We start from the raw sequence: 17,083 nt of genomic DNA on the forward strand, positions 1-17,083 counted from the left end.
AGCCCAATGGGAGTCGCTATGAGTCAGAATCAAGTCGATGGCAGTGAGTTTGGTTTTTGGTTTTTAAAGCTTTTCTCAACACCTGACCTCTCCCTTTGGAGACTGTGCCTTACTTAACAAAGTGACTGTTCCATTAGGGCTCCACCCCGTTTAGAGAGTCATCTCCCATGACTTGCCTTTCAGTTATTACTACATTGCATTTATGTAAGGTAAAATGCTTTTGACTATTTCATGTTTGTTCAGTTAGTTTGGCAATCCTTTGGACAGATTTATTGTTTTTATTTATATTAGATGTTGGCATCCAGAAGTCAGAAACCATGTTGGCTTAAATAACTCTCTATTGTAGCTAACATAGTTCTGCGTACAAACAGGCATTTGATCAACGCAGATGTTGATTATAGTGCATGCTAGTTTCTAGAAGGGTGTGTGAGGACCAGATTTCCGCCAGAGGAGCCTTCAGCTTGTTTTCCTAGTCAATGCTGTTGGCTCCACTGAGCTCTGTGCACTATTCTGCTCTCCATCCATCTGGCTGCCAGCCTTCTGCTGTGAGTCCCCAACCCCTGAGGAAACCTGTACCAAGCAGACTGCCTGTCCCTGCCGCCCCATGTGCTCGACAGCTCTTGTCAGGGGCTTAGCACTAGGTGGCTGGTAGCAGGGAATCCCATTGGTACAGTAAGCTTCTGCATAAGCTCTAGGTAGCATTTTCTAAGCTTATTAAAATTCTTACATGTGTACGGCCTGACTTCTTTAAGCCTGGGCTAATTTATTGGGCTTGAACATGTGGCTTAAAGTACTTGAGTGGTGCTGCCTCAGGCTGTGCCCGTGAGTCAGTCCTTCAGCCTTGAGTGTGGGGTGGCTTTCAGAAATGGCAGGCAAGGGGAAACTATGAAGGGCATCCTTGATTAATTGTAACCTATTCACCAGGACATTTAGTTAACTAGGTTTTTTTACCCCCCTTTACCCAGCTTTTAGGAGAAAGAGGCAGATGACAAGAAAATTGGCCAATGTCAGGGAATTTATTCAGAGAACGAGCACTGAGATTATATCCTGGGGTCAGTTTTGTAGCCATTTTTCTACTTCTATATGTACAGTGGCCTGTAATGGCAACTGATAATGACAGCTGTCAATGCCCCCTAGCCAGAGACAATCAGGAACACACCTGTGGTTGAGCAAGTTGTGTGTATTACTCGTTGCAGCGAGGGAGAGTGTACCCTGGGTCATCTAAGGAAGAGGGTGTTAGAGAAGACTTATTATAGGATTTGGGCTTATGTTAGTGATTTTGGGGAGTTCTTAAGGAAGCACAGCTTCGCTCTAGATTGAGTGATGGTGTCAGGAAGCAGGCATAATTCTGTGATTGGATATTTTAATAAATCTTACCTATATGGAGAACAGATTAAAGTGAGGCTAAAGCTAAAATTGATGGAGAAGCAATAATCACTCGTTAGCTAGGAGAGGGGCTGTTTGGATTTTGTGGCTTGGACAGTGTTCTTGTTTTGTCCATGTTGAGACATGATTATGCAGTGTTTTTGTCTTGATCCATCATGGTCACAGAATGGCCTTGGCTGATGTTGAAGTGCATTATCAATAGAAGGACAGCAAGGCCCAGCTGTGAGTGCCAGGAAAAGATCCTTACTCACCTTTCATTTAAGAAATTTTTTTTTTAAGTGTAACAATAATGTAACAACATTGTATTAGGATGGTGTAAATTACTTTTTCTTTTTCCCATGGCAGCTGCAGGTTCGTCTTTTTCCATTCTCTTCTAGTCTTTCTCCATATGTATAGTTTATTCGAGATGTGGCAATTGTGCATGTGGTTAACATTTTGAAAAATTCATTTAATTTGTGTTGTAAAAGCAATATTCATTAATTCATCAAATATTTATTAAGCATCTTCTCTGTGCTAGACAAGATTCTAAGGTCTTGCAGCTCACATTTTAGTGAGGAAGATAGAAAATAAACAAATGAATTGAAAAAATAATTTCAGGGAATGTTAAGTGTCATGAAGGGGAATAAAATGGGATATTGGGATGAGACTATGGAGGGCTGAGGGCACTATTGCCTGAATATTGTGAAGAAGGCCAATGTGTGAAGGTCTGAGGGAACAGAATTCCAAATGGAGAGAACACCAAATACAGAGTTTCAGAAGCAGGAATGATCTTGGCATGATTGAGGGAGAGGCAGAAGGCCAGTATTCTGGAGAGGACAGAGAGAGGAGAAAAGAACAGTGGAAGATGAGGCTGCAGTGAAGGGGAGGTGGGTATTGGGTAGGTGGAGGAATTAAAAAAGTCGTATTTCAGACATGTCAGGATTGAGATTACTTGTTAGTCACCCAAGGGTGCTGTCGGGGTGGCAGTTGGATACGTGAGGTCACAGGTCCGGCTGAGGATATCAGTTTGAGAGTTGCCAGAATATAGATGATCTCAAAAGCCATGGCTTAGATGATCAAGTAGAGAGGGGAAAATTATAAGGGCACAGTGCTAGCTAGGTAAGAGAGGACAGGATGGAAGGAGCAGGGGGAGCCAAGAAGGTAGCATATCTAAGTATAGATGCAGGTAGGTTGGTATATTTGTCCTGGGAGAAGAGATAATTCTCTTCTGATTGCTTCTATTTTTTGAGTGAAGTCATCAGTTGAAAGTAAGCAGGGGTGGAAGGGAGGAGTGTTGGAGATCTGAGGAGATGGGAGAAGGTGTGCAGTAGTCATCTTGGGGAACAGTACGTATAGGGAACTAAGTGTGGTCAGTGCTCCATGTCCACAGGAGATTTATGGTCATCATGTAACGTAAAAGTTTTATATGTTTTGTGTAGCCCTGTACAGCTGTTTAGGCACACCTTTGGAGTAGGATTTAAACAAGGGCTGAACTATTGCCAAATGAGTGCAGTGGAGAAGCAGAGGGGCAAGGCAAGTAAAGATGTGTGCAAGAAAATAATGCTCTATGAAGTCTAAGCTGGTAAGTGGGGAAGTGTAGCTGTGATGTGGGAGATGGATCGTGAAGAGGTGGGCATGTAATTTGATGTAATCTTTTTGGAGGACAATCAGATCATGTCTGTCAGTTTAAAAAATGTACATTCCCATTGTCTTATCCTAGAAATTTATTTTCTAGATCTATTTCTGCATGTTTGCAAAAATGGATATAGATAGCTCTAAATAGTCCAAATTAATTTTATAGCTCAGATGGGTGCAAATATTTGGGGGATTACAAGTGTACAAATTCTCAAGGGGTCCTAGTTGCATAGGTGGATCAAGTCACCTTAGGTTTTGGTTGCTGCCAGCGCACTGTCTCTGCTCTTGGTGCATGGGCTCTGAACTGCACTGAGCTGCAGTGCAGTGTGGGTTGGTGGGCAGTGTGTTGGTGATGGGTGGCATGCCGTGAGCAATCAGAGCATGGCAGTACCAGAACCCGAGGCAAGGAGTTTCCATACTCCGAATGTTTGGGCTCAGACAGGGAGGGGCTAGCATTTATTAAGGAGTTTTGCTTTTTTTCTGTTCATGTAGACATAAGGAGGGAGAGGTCTCTAAGTGACATACAAACTTATTCTTTGGTGTTTGGCTACTTCAGGGTGTCTGCATTGAAAGAACAAAATGGCAGTTAGAAATGTGGGCATGTGTCCCATAAAGATAAATTTTGCTATTCATTGTCATGAATGGCGACAAGGCGGGGGGGGGGGCGGGGGCGCTTACACAATTGGAGGAAATTTTAAGCTTTAGAAGTAGTAAGGTTTTGGAACCTGGGAAACAGCTACACCAGAAGCCAGCAGGTGGAGCCCTCCCAAGCAAGAGCCCAGCCTGGCCCGCCCCGCAGGCAACCTAAACCCCCAGGGAGGGCTGTCCCCTTCTCTCACTCCTAGATTCCATAAGCCCTTCTTATCCAGGACGCATCTGAGTATCAGAAATAGCTAAGTGGTGGTGGTTGAGAACCTGACTTGGCTTGATCCTTTTTTTTTTTTTTTTTGGTTGAATGAAGAATTCTGGGTGGAGGATATGAAGAGTTTCTGGTGGCAAAGTGCCTAAGGCTGGAGGTCCAAACCCACCAGCCACTCCTCTGAAGGAAGGTTGTGTAATCTACTTCTGTAGTGATACTGCTTTGGAAACCTAAGGGTTGCTATGAATGGGATCCGACTTGATGGCAATGAGTTTGGTTTGGTTTAATTGGTAATGGAGGACATGTTTGATTCAGGAGAAAGGGACCAAGCCTAATGAGAGAGAACTCGAGTTTCCTGTGTTCCTGGGGGAGCTCCTGTACCTTGTCTGTGCTGTTTTAGGTGGGGCTGTCTGGCAGGGCATTTGAGTACCATAGGTTGAATTAGGGGCGGGCTGTTTCGATCTACAGAAGTGGCAGTTTTCCATGTTGCAGTCTATTGTTTGTCAGAGTTTAGTATCTCTTGCAGGGCAGGGGCCAAGCTTTATTTGTTCTATATCTTCATCACAATTTGGTTGTTGTAACTGCTGCTGGAGAAAGATTCCTGGAGCTGCGGTGGGGCGTGGGAGCAGTGTTCTGAATGGCCCTGGCCTTGGGGGTGATGAGGGTCTTGTGCAATAGCGCCATCTGTGAGTGTGAGGTTTGTAAAACGTTTCTGTTCCTGTGGCCGAGACTCCTGCTGGAGAACAGTTGAAAGTTACTGTTGCTGACTTACTTTATAAAAATGTTTTATTGAGGAATTTGGTAATAGGCTTATGGGTAACATTTTGAAACACTTAGTGAAGTCAAAGCTTGATACCAGACAAGAGACAACTGTTAATGAAAATCTTAACAATCCTCTGCAGGACCTTGGTGGAGGTCTCAAAAGTTCTTCTTGTGAATGAATTAGTTCAGATTTTATTGCTCATTGTTGTGCACCAAAGTTATGAGTCGGTAATATAATCATATCAAAGTTACATCTGAGCACTCGTGAAAGCAAATCCTCACTCAGCCTGTAAGGGTTGGGAGGCAGGCCCAGAGAGGGGGTTCCCAAGGCTTAGAATCAAATAAGTTAGAAAGTGTCATTTTGCTTTTAAAGTCAAGTTTAATCTTTGTGTGTCTGCTAGCCAGATAAAGGGAATACGTATATGGTTATCACACACAGTAGCTTGTGCTTAACACGTGCCCACCAATGGGCTTTGCAACCACAGTAGACTAGAAAACCCAAGACAATGCCTTTGCTTTTGTTGGAATGGAGAACAGAAAAATTTGTGTTAGCAAACTTTACCTAACGTTTGAGAAGCTAATAAAAGTATCTGTGTGGTGTCTTCAGTGTTGATGTTCACTTTGGGCTTATTCCTGGATTTCCAGGGAGTCCTGGGCACGACCTTGCGGATGTTGTCAGGTGTGGCTGGAATATCAGTCAGTGTTAATATCCACCAGGGAAGGGAAATTAGAGCCCAAAATGTTATCATTTGGAGTCCTCCTTCTGCCATTGATGGCGTACAATAGATTTACACCTGATGTGTGTTTGCACAAACAAATAGATGAGGGGAAATGTAAAACAGGTGTCAAAAATGCATATATGACACCACTAGGTAGTGCACAAATGCTGTGGTCATTACATCGTCCTTTAATAAAAATGGACTTTTAACTGCATCATTTTTTCTTAGCCGTATAGTAAATCTTCTGTTTACAGAACTTAGTCTGAGTATTTTATAAAAGTCAAACAGCCAAGAAATATAATTTCCTCAACAGTCTTTGTCTTACCCTTTTACAGATGGCGTAAAATCAGGTGTGTAAAAAATAAAAAAAGCAGTTGAGCTGACATGAAAGGTATTTCAGATTTATGCTTTGCAGATGATATTGGTATGATTAATGCATTCATTGCTTTTTTTTATTGCTTTTCACAGATAATGTACACGATGCATGGAAAATGCCATAGGTTTAAATCTTTGCCAGGTTTCAACTGTGAATATCAACAGATGTTATCATATAAGTACCGTAATTATTATAAAATAAAAAAATGTTATGAAATGCATTGACATAAATTTCATTTATGTAAATTGCTTTCATTAGTATAAAACCTTAGTGTAGCTGTTAAGGTTTGTGAAGCACTTTAGATGAGATTAACTTGGTATAATGTGGTCACAAATGGCTTGCTTTAAATTTAACTGACAAGAAAATAACACTCAAGAGTTAGAAAATTACTAAGGCATTTGTTTTCAGCCTGCATTGCTGGTACCGCTTAAATAGGTTGAATATGAATTAATAACAATGGACTGCTGGCTCAATAATTACAGAAAATAATTTAAAGGGGACCTTAAATAATAACTTACAAGTATTTTGGTCTTGCTCTTTTCCATTCTGTTTCTGTTTTTCTTTGGTATGCCAGCTCACTGCTTCAATATGACCATTATCAATAGTGTTCAGGTTTGCACAGCAGGAGTTTTGCCAATAAGAGTTTTTGGTGTATTGAGGCCATGACACAAAAACTTGCCATTCAGCTGTTTCAAAATACTGGTATTGGGTGCCTGTTGGAGTAGCCTTATCACCTAGCTAGTTAATAGTTCTTAGCAGCAAATTGCTCATGAGCACGTTCCTGTGGCCTAGGGGTGACCAGTTGTTACCTGCCCTTGGGAGAGATTCATGCAACAGTGTGGACAGGTGGGTGAGGTTCTTCTTCCTTGGCTCTGAGCTCTCCAAGTCTGCTCTATTTCCTATATCCCTTGATTTATTTATTTTGACACTTTCCACATTTTATTTACATTTTAAGACTAACTTTCATCTCAAAATTACATATTCTGTGTTCTTTTAAACAAAACAAAGCAGTGACATTTTCTCCCCTGTTTTGCAGATAATTTATCATCATGTTGCCCTTCTGATCTAGGCTAGAATGAGACATTCTAACTAATTCACTGGATTTTACAGAATAATGCTGACCCGGACTGAGATCGTGGAATTCCCTGGGGTCACACTGGGTCATGTCCAGTTAGTAGGTGCCAGATTCCCACCTCTTGTTCCTACAGCAACATTTTAAATCCTTTGTGATACAGAAAGTTCCTTTTTTTTTTTTTTTTAAAGGTCTTTTTTCTTTTTTTTCCTTTTTTTTTTTTTGGAGATATCTTGTTTTCCAAGGTCTACCTGTTGGATTACTTTTCTACCTTAAATGGGTTTCACTATACTTCCCTGAGAAAGGGAATATTCACCAGCTAAAACAAACAAAGCTGTGCTTTGTTTTGGAGTAACCCAGGTATCACTGTTGAGCAATCAGAGGTCATTTAATTGTATCATTAAAATCAATCCTATCAAAACAGCACATGCCACTAATGAATCTGTATACTCGTGCGCTCAGCCAGCGAGGCAGGATTGTGGCCTCATACCATATCATTCATCAAACTGACTGTTCAAATACCTTTCCTCGCTGTTGCAGCCCTGGCTGTGGACGTGTACCAGGCATCTGAAGCAGACTCAGTTCAGGCTGAGCCAGGAGCCAGCATGGTTTCCCCACTGAGAGCCTGTGACTCTACTGGCTCAGTGAGTGTAGTGAGGTGCTTGAGCTGGTAACCACGGAGGGCCTGGCATCACGCTGGGCCCCAGGTATGGAAGGAGGAAAATGCATAAGAAGTAACTGATTTTGTTTCTGCTCAGAGCTCCCATTTTTGTTGGGGGAGGTGGTATCTGAATTGTACAAGGTAAGGGATATTAAATTTTTTTATTGCTAAGTTAACCAGACACTAAAATGTGAAGTACTAGTGAATGAAAGGAGGTGCACTTTAGGATAGCTGCTGGGAGAAGGGGAGTTTTGGGTTGGTCCTTGAAGATGTGATAAGTTTTTGTGGGAGAACCAAGGGAGGGATCAGCAGGTGGCAAAGGTCTAAGACAGGGAGAAAGAGGACACATCTTTTCTGTAATGTGTTTGGGAAATAAGGGCCCTAATATTGCTTTGGCAAGCTGGAATGCAGATTGGCAGGGAGGGCCTTGGTGAACTCAGCCTGGGTTTAGGTTGTCTGAAACCAAACTCTTGCCTTTCTAGATTTCCTCTAACTTGCTTATTTCTCTTAGCACTACCACCGTCCTCTCAAGCACCCGGACCTGCAACTGAAATTTGGTCAACTGAATTGACCAAGCACCGGTCCATTTCCTTTAGTGTCTTTCACCAAGACTGTACTTCTGTCTGTGTGTACTTTGCCTCCCCCTAGGGTTCCTGTAGAAGCCTCCTGACAGCCTTTCACCCCCAGGCTCTCCCTGCCCCCATCTGGCCTGCATGCCATTTGTTGTGACCAAGTTCGGCTTTGCTCAGGAAATCCCGGTGCCTTCCTGGACATCCTATAGGACATACATCAATTCTCAGAGGTTTTCAAAGCTGCCCACTGGTCTGACCCTAACCCTACTACTTCTTCTTTTTTTCAGTTGTGAAAACATACACAACAAGACATTCACCAAAAAAATACTTCTGTGTTTACAGCTCAGGGACATTGATTACATTTTTCATGTTGTGCCACCATTATTGCTATCCTTTTTCAAAATATTCCAGCACCTATTAGAGTAAACTCAATGCACCCTAAACAAAAGTTTCCCCTTTCTCCCTCCCTCCTACCCCTGGTAACCACAAATAATCTTTGGCCTAACCCTACTTCTCATTTACTCCTCTATAAAAGGCTTCTTCCCTTGGTTACACATTAGAACTATAAAGTACCTGAGAGTCACCCAGTCATCCTACTCACTGAAGAAGTGGGAAAACCAAGGCTCTGGGTGGGATACAGTGTACCTTGGCCAAGGCCACGCAGAGTTAGTGGCCATGCTGGAACTGGAGCCTAGATCCCCAGCATGTCAGTGCAGTTCTTATCTACCTTTATTCAAGTTGTTCTTCCCCACCTCATCCCGCCCTACCCTACCTGGTTCTAGAAAGTTTTACCTGACTTTATGCACTTAATAATAGTGAACAATTATTGAGTACTTCCTGTGTCGTAGGCATTGTGCTAGACACTGGGGATGCAGTCGTGAACAAAGCAGATATTGTTCCATCCTCTTTGAGCTTGCACCGTAGTGGGGGAGGGAGAGCATAAATGAAGAAAAAAATGAATGTATAATTACAAGCTATGGTAAGTGCCATGAAAGAAAATCCTAATCGTTAATGCTTATTGAACACTTAAGCTATGTGCCAGGCACTATTGTAAGGACTTTACACATATTCATTTAATCCTCACAAAACCCTGTGAAGTAGATACTATTTCCCTCATTTTAAAGATGAGAAAGCTGAGGCTTAGATTAAGTAACTTGCCCAAGGTCCCACTGCTAGTAAGCAGTGGAGCCAGGATTTGACCCCAGTCAGTTCATACTGTTAGGCCCCATGCAATACTTCCTCTCCAGCAGAAAAGGGTGCTGTGTGAGAGAATAATGAGAAGACTGGATTCAGTTTGAAGACAGTGGTCAGGGAAGGCTTCTCTGAGGAAGTGGTCAAGTGATGCATATTTTTAAGAGGCCACTGAGAGGATGTAAAAGACTACTGTCAGAAGGAGTGAAGGGGCAACCATCAAATTGGGGGAAATAGTATGGGGAGTGTGGTATTCATCCTGGTGAGATACCATCACTAGAATGGACAGAGACTGTGACCCAGGAGGCACAGAAGTGTAGAGATTGCAGCTATATTTAGGAATTTAAATGAGCAGGAATCAACAGTACCACACTGTTCTTTTCTTTTAAATTTTTATTGTGATTTGGGTGAAAGTTACAGAGCAAATTCATTTTCCATACAGCAGCTCACATATACTTTGTCTCATGACATTGACTGCAATTTCCCACAATGCAACAGCTCTCCTTCCACTGCCTCCCCATAGTTACCTCTTCCCTGTGTCCTTCCCTCCTATGCACTCCTGCCCACCAGCAGTCTCCCTCTGTATACAGAGCCCTTCTATTCTCCCATGATTGAGCTCTCCAAGGAGTTATCTATCTAGTGTAAATGTTCAGCTCATATGCCTGTCTTTTGTTTGGCTGGAAGCCACAGGAGTGGGTTCAATTCCAGACCTGAAGGGCAGCTAGGGGCCATCGTCTCAGGCTTTCCATCAGGCTCTATCAGACCAGAAAACCTGGTCCCCCCCGCCCCTTTTTTTTTAATGATTTTGAGTTTTGTTCCGCATTGTTCTCCCACTCTATCCAGGATCTTCTACATAGATCCTCATTCCGAGTGGTTGACAGTGGTAGCCGGGCACCATTTACTTTTTCTGGTCTCATAGTCATATAAAGCTGAGGATCACATGGTGTACCAGTCCCTTGGACTAATTGTTTCTTTTTCTTTTTTTTTAAATTGTGATTTGGGTGAAAGTTTACAGAGCAAATTCATTTTCCATACAGCGGTTCACATATACTTTGTCTTATGACTGGACTAATTGTTTCCATGCATCTTTGGTTTTCTTCATTCTTCTTTGCTCAAGGAGAGACCTGTCATTGCATCTAGATGGCTGTTTGCAAGCTTTTAAGATCCTAGTTGCTGCTTGCCAAAGTAGGAACCACACTAACTCTTCTGGTAGATAATACAGATATGAAGACAAAACACAAGTTTCTCTAACTAGGGGGTACTGGTAATGGTACTGAGGAAACAGAGCAGGGAGTATGAAGAATGACTGTAGCTTTTGGGTGCAGAGGAGCTGGGTAGTGGGAAGTGCTGTTACTGAGCAGGGAAAATGTGGGAGAGGAACAGGATTGAAGTATGGGCATATCATGTTTTCTGTTTGGAACATTGTTAATATGAGCTGCTGTGAGATGTCCAAATGTCTACTTCAAGAAGGTAGTTGACTATCTGTGTTAGGAGGTTAGAGAAGAAATCTGGGTTGTGGAAAATGGGGAGTCATAGGTGTGTATGGGGGAGCTCTGGTAGCGTAGCGCCTAAGGTAACCAGAAGGCTGGTTGTTCAAACCCACCAGCCACTCCTCGGAAGGAAGGTTGGGCAATCTACTTCCGTAGTGATGCTGCCTCGGAAACCCAAGGAGGGGTCACCATGAGTCAGGTCTGACTCCATGGCACATAACAACAACAACAACGTGTGTATGGAAAAAAGTCAAGGTAATAGATGAGATCACTTAGGAAGAGATTGTAGTGTGAGATGAGGACTCAGAACTCAGTCCATTTTGGGATTAAATAAAAGAGAAGGACCTGGCAAAAGACTAAAAGAGACTTGTTAGAGAAATAGGAAGAAAATCAGGTCACTGTCATATCTCAGAATCCAAAAGATGATAATGTTTTAAAAAGGAGGGAGAGATCAATTTTGCTGAGAGGTCAAGTAAGATGAGTGCTAAGGGATGACTGTTGGACTAAGGAACATGGAGGTCATCACTGACTGTAGAAAGGATGGTTTTGGTGGGGTGGGGATGCAGGCTAGACTGGAGAGGAAGTGGAGCTTATATGCTTTGTGCAGGTCCTTGTAGCCTCAAACATGAGTCTATTTGGTCTTCCTATTTAGAACTCAGCCATTGGGTTATATTATTTCTGGTGTTCTTTTAGCCTTGATTTGATATCGAACCTGTGAATATTTTTAGCACTATAAGGGATGAGGGCCAGTGATAAAGTGGTTTGCCCAAAGTGACAATAAACCAGTGGCAGAATTAGGAGGAGACTAAGTGCAACTGAGCTCACGTACCAGAGAAGTGCAGCTTCTCATCTTTGTCTCTAGCTGGGGTGTAAGCACTTTGAGGACAGAGGCTTGGGCTGTGCTTGTGTACGTCTCTCATGGTATCCAGCCCAGTGTTACCTAGGTGTGTTTTGAATTTATAAAGTCCCTTGATTGGGTTCATCTCAGATGATCCTAGTCAGCATCCGTAACCCCAAGGAGAACATTGTTGTTGTTGTTGTTATGGGCCGTCGAGTCGGCCCCGACTCATAGCGACCCCTCCTTGGGTTTCCGAGGCAGTATCACTGTTTTTAATCTTTTTGTCTCCTACAGGTTATTATCTAAAGCCCTTTCTCACCAGGGACTTTTCCTCTCCCTCATCTGCTTATTCCTAGCCACAAATGATTTCTCACGGTGACCAGTTGATTTGGCTGCTAAGTTGCCATACATGATGGGATGAGGGACAGTGATCTGCAGTGCCATGGGCAGTTCCCAGAAGAACCATAGCATTAATTGTGCCTTTCTTGTACATGTAGCTTTAAGCATCGAGGAAGGAAGCAGTCAGTCATGGGCATGGCTGGTAAATTGCCTCCAATATTGAAAGACTGAGGCTAGTGCTCACCCAGGCTTTTGGCTGCACAGCTTCAGCCGCCTCCAACCAGTCTTTTGTGAATCCTAGTGTCCTGAGGGCCCATGGCACATTCATGCAGTCCTCTGTAAAGAAATGCACTAGAAGATTACCACAAGGCCTGTTTACCTGCTATCAGACCCTTTCTTCTTCTTTCCTTTTCTGTGATCACTGGCTTAGCACTCCTGGCTGATTCTTTTTTTTTTTTTTTTAATTGTAGCTTGATGGTATTCTGGAGAGAGTTAAAAATATATTGAATATATTTTGGGGAATATTTTTAGAAATTTTGGTATTAAAATACTGCTTTAAGTTCATTCAGCATACCAAACCTGCTGCCTTGGAGTCAATTCTGACTCATTTTGACTCTGTAGAGTAGAATAGAACCGCCTCATAGGGTTTCCAAGGCTGTAATCTTTATGGAAGCAGACTGTGACATCTTTCTCTTGTGTAGCAGCTGGTGAGTTTGAACTGCCAACCTTTTGGTTAGCAGCCGAGCACTTAACTACTGTATCACCAGAGTTCTGTTCTGCATACAGATAACTCTTGTTGTTGTTGTTGTTATGTGCCGTCGAGTCGGCCCCGACTCATAGCGACCCCTCCTTGGGTTTCCGAGGCAGTATCACTACGGAAGTAGGATTGCCCAACCTTCCTTCCGAGGAGATAACTCTTAATGTTACAATTTTTTCCCCTTGAAATGCAGCCAGCCTCGCAGTTTTCTTTGGGACAGTATGGAGGGTCACAAAGGGTTTTATGAACTAATGGTGAGTGTCTGCTGGTATTAGTAGCTCTTTGTTAAGTGACCTGTGAAATAGCATGGGTTCTTTCATAGGAGCTTCCCAGGAGCCTCATGAGGTTAGGTCTTAGTGTCCCCATTTTGTCAGAGGAGGAAACAGTCAGGGAAGTTAAGGGACTTGCTCAAACTTACTGAGCAAACAGATGAGAAGGCCCTTTCTCAAAGCCTAGATATTATGCCCCAAAGTGAGTGCTCTTCCACTCTAATACAAATCTGCATTTTGAAGGGTTGTAGAAGAACTCAGCATGTGGATTGGGTTTTGTTTAGTAATGTCCTAGGCTTTTGAATGGACAACTGTACTGTTTAAAATTGAGTCTACTTCTTTGTTCAGTTTATGAAACAATATTTATTTTGGAGAGCTTAAAGGAGGCTATGTGTTCTTTGCATACCTTGATGAGAAGAGTAGCTGCTGCTGATAGGAATTTGACCTATAAATTATTACATGGTCCCCTGTGCCCTGAAAGCATTAGTTTATAATGCTAGATTGATCAGTTATTAGTCCTAAATCAATTACAGATTAGGGAAAGTCCCTTTCAGATAGAAGGTCTACAAAGAGCAGCTGAAAACATTACTTGGAGAATCAAAAGTCTGCATAGAGGAGATAAACTTGTTCTGCATTGAGTGACCCCAGCTTTCTAAGCCATTGATCACACTGCTGTGGATACAGATGTGTGGAAGAGAAGGCCATTGTAATTCTGAGTGTCTTAAGTGTGATTCTGTTATATAAGCTAGAGAGTGAATCTATCCCATCTTTCTATTTGTTTAGAACTGAAAGCTTTAAATAGAAGGTTTAACATTTGCAGAATACTCATACTCCACAGAGATCAATCAGGCCTCTCCCTTTTGCAGGACTGATACAACCAATTTAGCATTTGTGTCGTGTGCTTAGCTCATTAATAAATACATTTTTTTTTTCTGATCACATAATATGTTATAATTTAGAATACAGAAAAGTCCAAAGAAGAAAAATATACCTATAATCTTTCTGCTCATTTAAAAAATAATGTGTGTGAATATGTTATCTGTATGTGATTACACAGGAGCTCTGGTAGCATAGTGCCTAAGGCATTTGACTGCTAATCTGAAGGCTGGCGGTTCAAAGCCACCAGCCACTCCTTGGAAGGAAGGTTGGGCAATCTACTTCTGTAGTGATACTGCCACAGAAACCCAAGGAGGGGTCACTATGAGTCAGGCCTGACTCGACGGCACATAACAACAACATAACATCTGATTACATATGTTGTTGTTGTTAGTTGCCATCAAGTCTGTTTTGACTCATGGCCACCCCATGTGTGCAGACTGGAACTGCACGCCTTAGGATATTGCAGACTGTGACTTTTTGGAACCACATCCTCAGACCTTACCTCCAAGGCACCCGTGGGTGGTTTTGAACCTCCAGCCTTTCAGCTAGTAGTCCAGTTCTTAATCATTTCCACAACTGTCTGCCTATATATATAAATGTAGTCATACTATAGATGCTTTTTGCACTTCATTTACGATAAACATTTTTTTCCATGTCAGTAAAACAATTTACCTCAGAATTTTTCATAATTTTATATGAAATTCATTATAATTTTATGTAATTCCACGAATGGATAGGCCATATTTAATTAAACTAATATCTTTCTTCAGTAACCATCTTCATAGACAAGGCTTTGTGAGTCTACCTTTTCTAAATGCTCCATATAAATGCGGTCTATTGATTATAGAGGTAGCAGAGATCCATAACATGGTCTTCTTGCTAATGATATTCAGGATTTTGATGTCCATTGAGATTGGGCATAGTCTCATTACTCGTTAAAAAAATAAAAAAAAGTAATAGAAATCATCACCTAGGTTGAACTGATCTATTGAAACTAAAAAAAAAAAAAAAAAAATCAAGCCCTTCAAGTTACTTCAAAAACCAACCCAAATCAACTGCCATCAAATCAAGCCAATTTTGACTCACAGTGGCTCTATAGGACAGAGTAGAACTGCCCCATAGGATTTCTAAGCCTGTGAATATTTATAGAAGCAGATTGGCTTATCTTTCTGTGGAGTGCCTTGTGGGTTCAAACTGCCGACCTTTTGGTTAGCAGCTGAATGCTTTAACCATTGTGACACCAGCACTTCTTACTTCAAGAAGTCCAGAAGGAAAATGTTATGTTATACAGCTTTGTAGCTACCATTCTCACAGCTTAGTGTAGTGGTATAGGGAATATTTTCATAGAACTGTCTCTTAGAGATTTTTTTTTTCCAGATAAAGGAGGCTTGTTTAATTTGGGAAGAGTTATTTCATAGGAAATTAAATCTTTGTAAATCCTCTATCACATTTCCACACTTGCCAGTTCTTTGGCAAATGATGGCTTCTGAATGGTGTCGGAAGGGTTTCTTAAAAGCAAACAATTCTGTGATTTATACATACTCGTCTTTTTATTTTTGAATCAGATCAGGAAGAGAAACTCGTGTTTTCTCTTTATATTTGTCTGTGGGTGACGTTGCTGGTTCTCAAACTCAGAATGGTGCTTATAAGGATTTTTTTTCCCTAAAGTTTTAAATTATTTTCTTGGACACAATGAATGACTCCAGAACTTTAAAAACACAACCAGTGATGCTGGCTGGGCGCCGGAGAGTTGCTGCTTCTTGGTGATAAGTGATTGTTACATCGTGGTTTGGTTGCTCAGTGGCGTCTAATCATGTCACGTGCTTGGGAACCATGAAAGAATTTTCTTTTCAAGTCTTAGTGCATCATTTTTTCCGACATTGATCAAAGGTTAGAAAACTAGTATTATATATGTAGCCAGGGTATTCATAACTGTCTTACATTCTTAATCTTTTGGCTATTTGGTTGAAATATATCTACGCCTCTTAAATATTGAAAGCATAATATCCTTTAACCTACAACAGCAGAGTTAAAATGAATTTTATGTGAAATATTTAGTCGTGGGCCACATCTTCAGCTTTTTATATGCCACAGTGGTCTTGCTTTTTTTCCCTTTCCATTGTCTGATAGTGAGGTCATTTTCAGTTCTCTGAGAAATTCTATTCCCAGCCAGATGCGGCTCATATATTAAAAGTAGCACCTGTGGCTAATATCACAGCAGCTTACCATAAATTTACATGGTAACTAGGATTATATCTGTCAAGACTGTTAAAAAACATCTAGATTTAATTTGATTTCCAGTATTGTAGAAGCTATCCAACATTTTGCTTCATAACTATATTTTAAAAGTTAAAAATCACTCCATTGTTAAGTTTTATAGCACTCCTAGTGCCCATTAAGTTGATTTGTTCAATGGAGGTCAGAGTAAAGCAACTTGGCTACATTAAGATCGGAAACCAACCCATTTGTGACAAATTTAGTCCTTTCGTGTGAATCTTCTCAACGTCTCTGCACTGATTGGATTCAGGTGTAGCTTATGTCAGTAGCATTTAACCTCAAAAGAATGAGCAATGTGACTTGGTTGTTGTAAATTATGAAGCATTTTGCCTTTGCTTGTTTTAATGTAACTGTTGACTCCACTGCTCCATGCCTGACTGTTCCACTGCATTTGCCTATAAACGAGTGGTTTGGTCTTAAAGACATCTCAGAAAATTGGGGTACATGCCCTTGTCCCTTTCCCTCCTTTGTGTGACCTCTCTTAAACTGCTCTATTACCCATTATCCTTTGAGTCATCTCCCACATGTTACGATTTGCACACCTGCAGTTATAAAATTATTTTGAGGTGCCATTATATCATGTTGTTCACCAGCTTTCTAGCATTTATGAATACAATAATGATTGACCACAAATCACAATAGTTTACAAGTTTCTGAGAATCTGCTCCTACAAATAAGAATTGAATGATGAATTTCTTTGGTATCCTCCCATTTGAGATGTGTCCTTAAAAAGAAACTGGTGACGTACTTCTATGCATTTATTTGCAGAAATTAATTTACAATCCAGAACTAAATTAAAGTATAAATTCACACTTCTGGACAGTATTTTGAAACATGTAAAGAAATTGAAACTAAGCTTCTTAGTAGTTACAATTGCCTTAGCAATAATCTTGCTCTTGGATGACGGGATTGTAATGTTAAGTTTTGACACCGAGGTTAGGGGATCACACAGCAGCTCAACACAGGGTCCATACCATGAATGCACATGCCTGCTCTGAATTGGAACTTGGTGTGGAGGCACT

General features: G+C 41.4%; 1 protein-coding gene across 1 annotated transcript in view; it reads left to right on the forward strand.

Moving 5' to 3' along the window:
* PCBD2 (pterin-4 alpha-carbinolamine dehydratase 2) overlaps window positions 1-17,083 on the forward strand; it is a 47,338-nt gene that overhangs the window by 4,772 nt on the left and 25,483 nt on the right. The gene's annotated exons all lie outside the window — the stretch shown is intronic.

Source organism: Orycteropus afer, unplaced genomic scaffold (genome assembly GCF_000298275.1).
Source record: "Orycteropus afer afer isolate SDZICR_OR568_19922 unplaced genomic scaffold, OryAfe1.0 scaffold00112, whole genome shotgun sequence".
In the NCBI taxonomy this organism is placed as follows: domain Eukaryota; kingdom Metazoa; phylum Chordata; class Mammalia; order Tubulidentata; family Orycteropodidae; genus Orycteropus; species Orycteropus afer.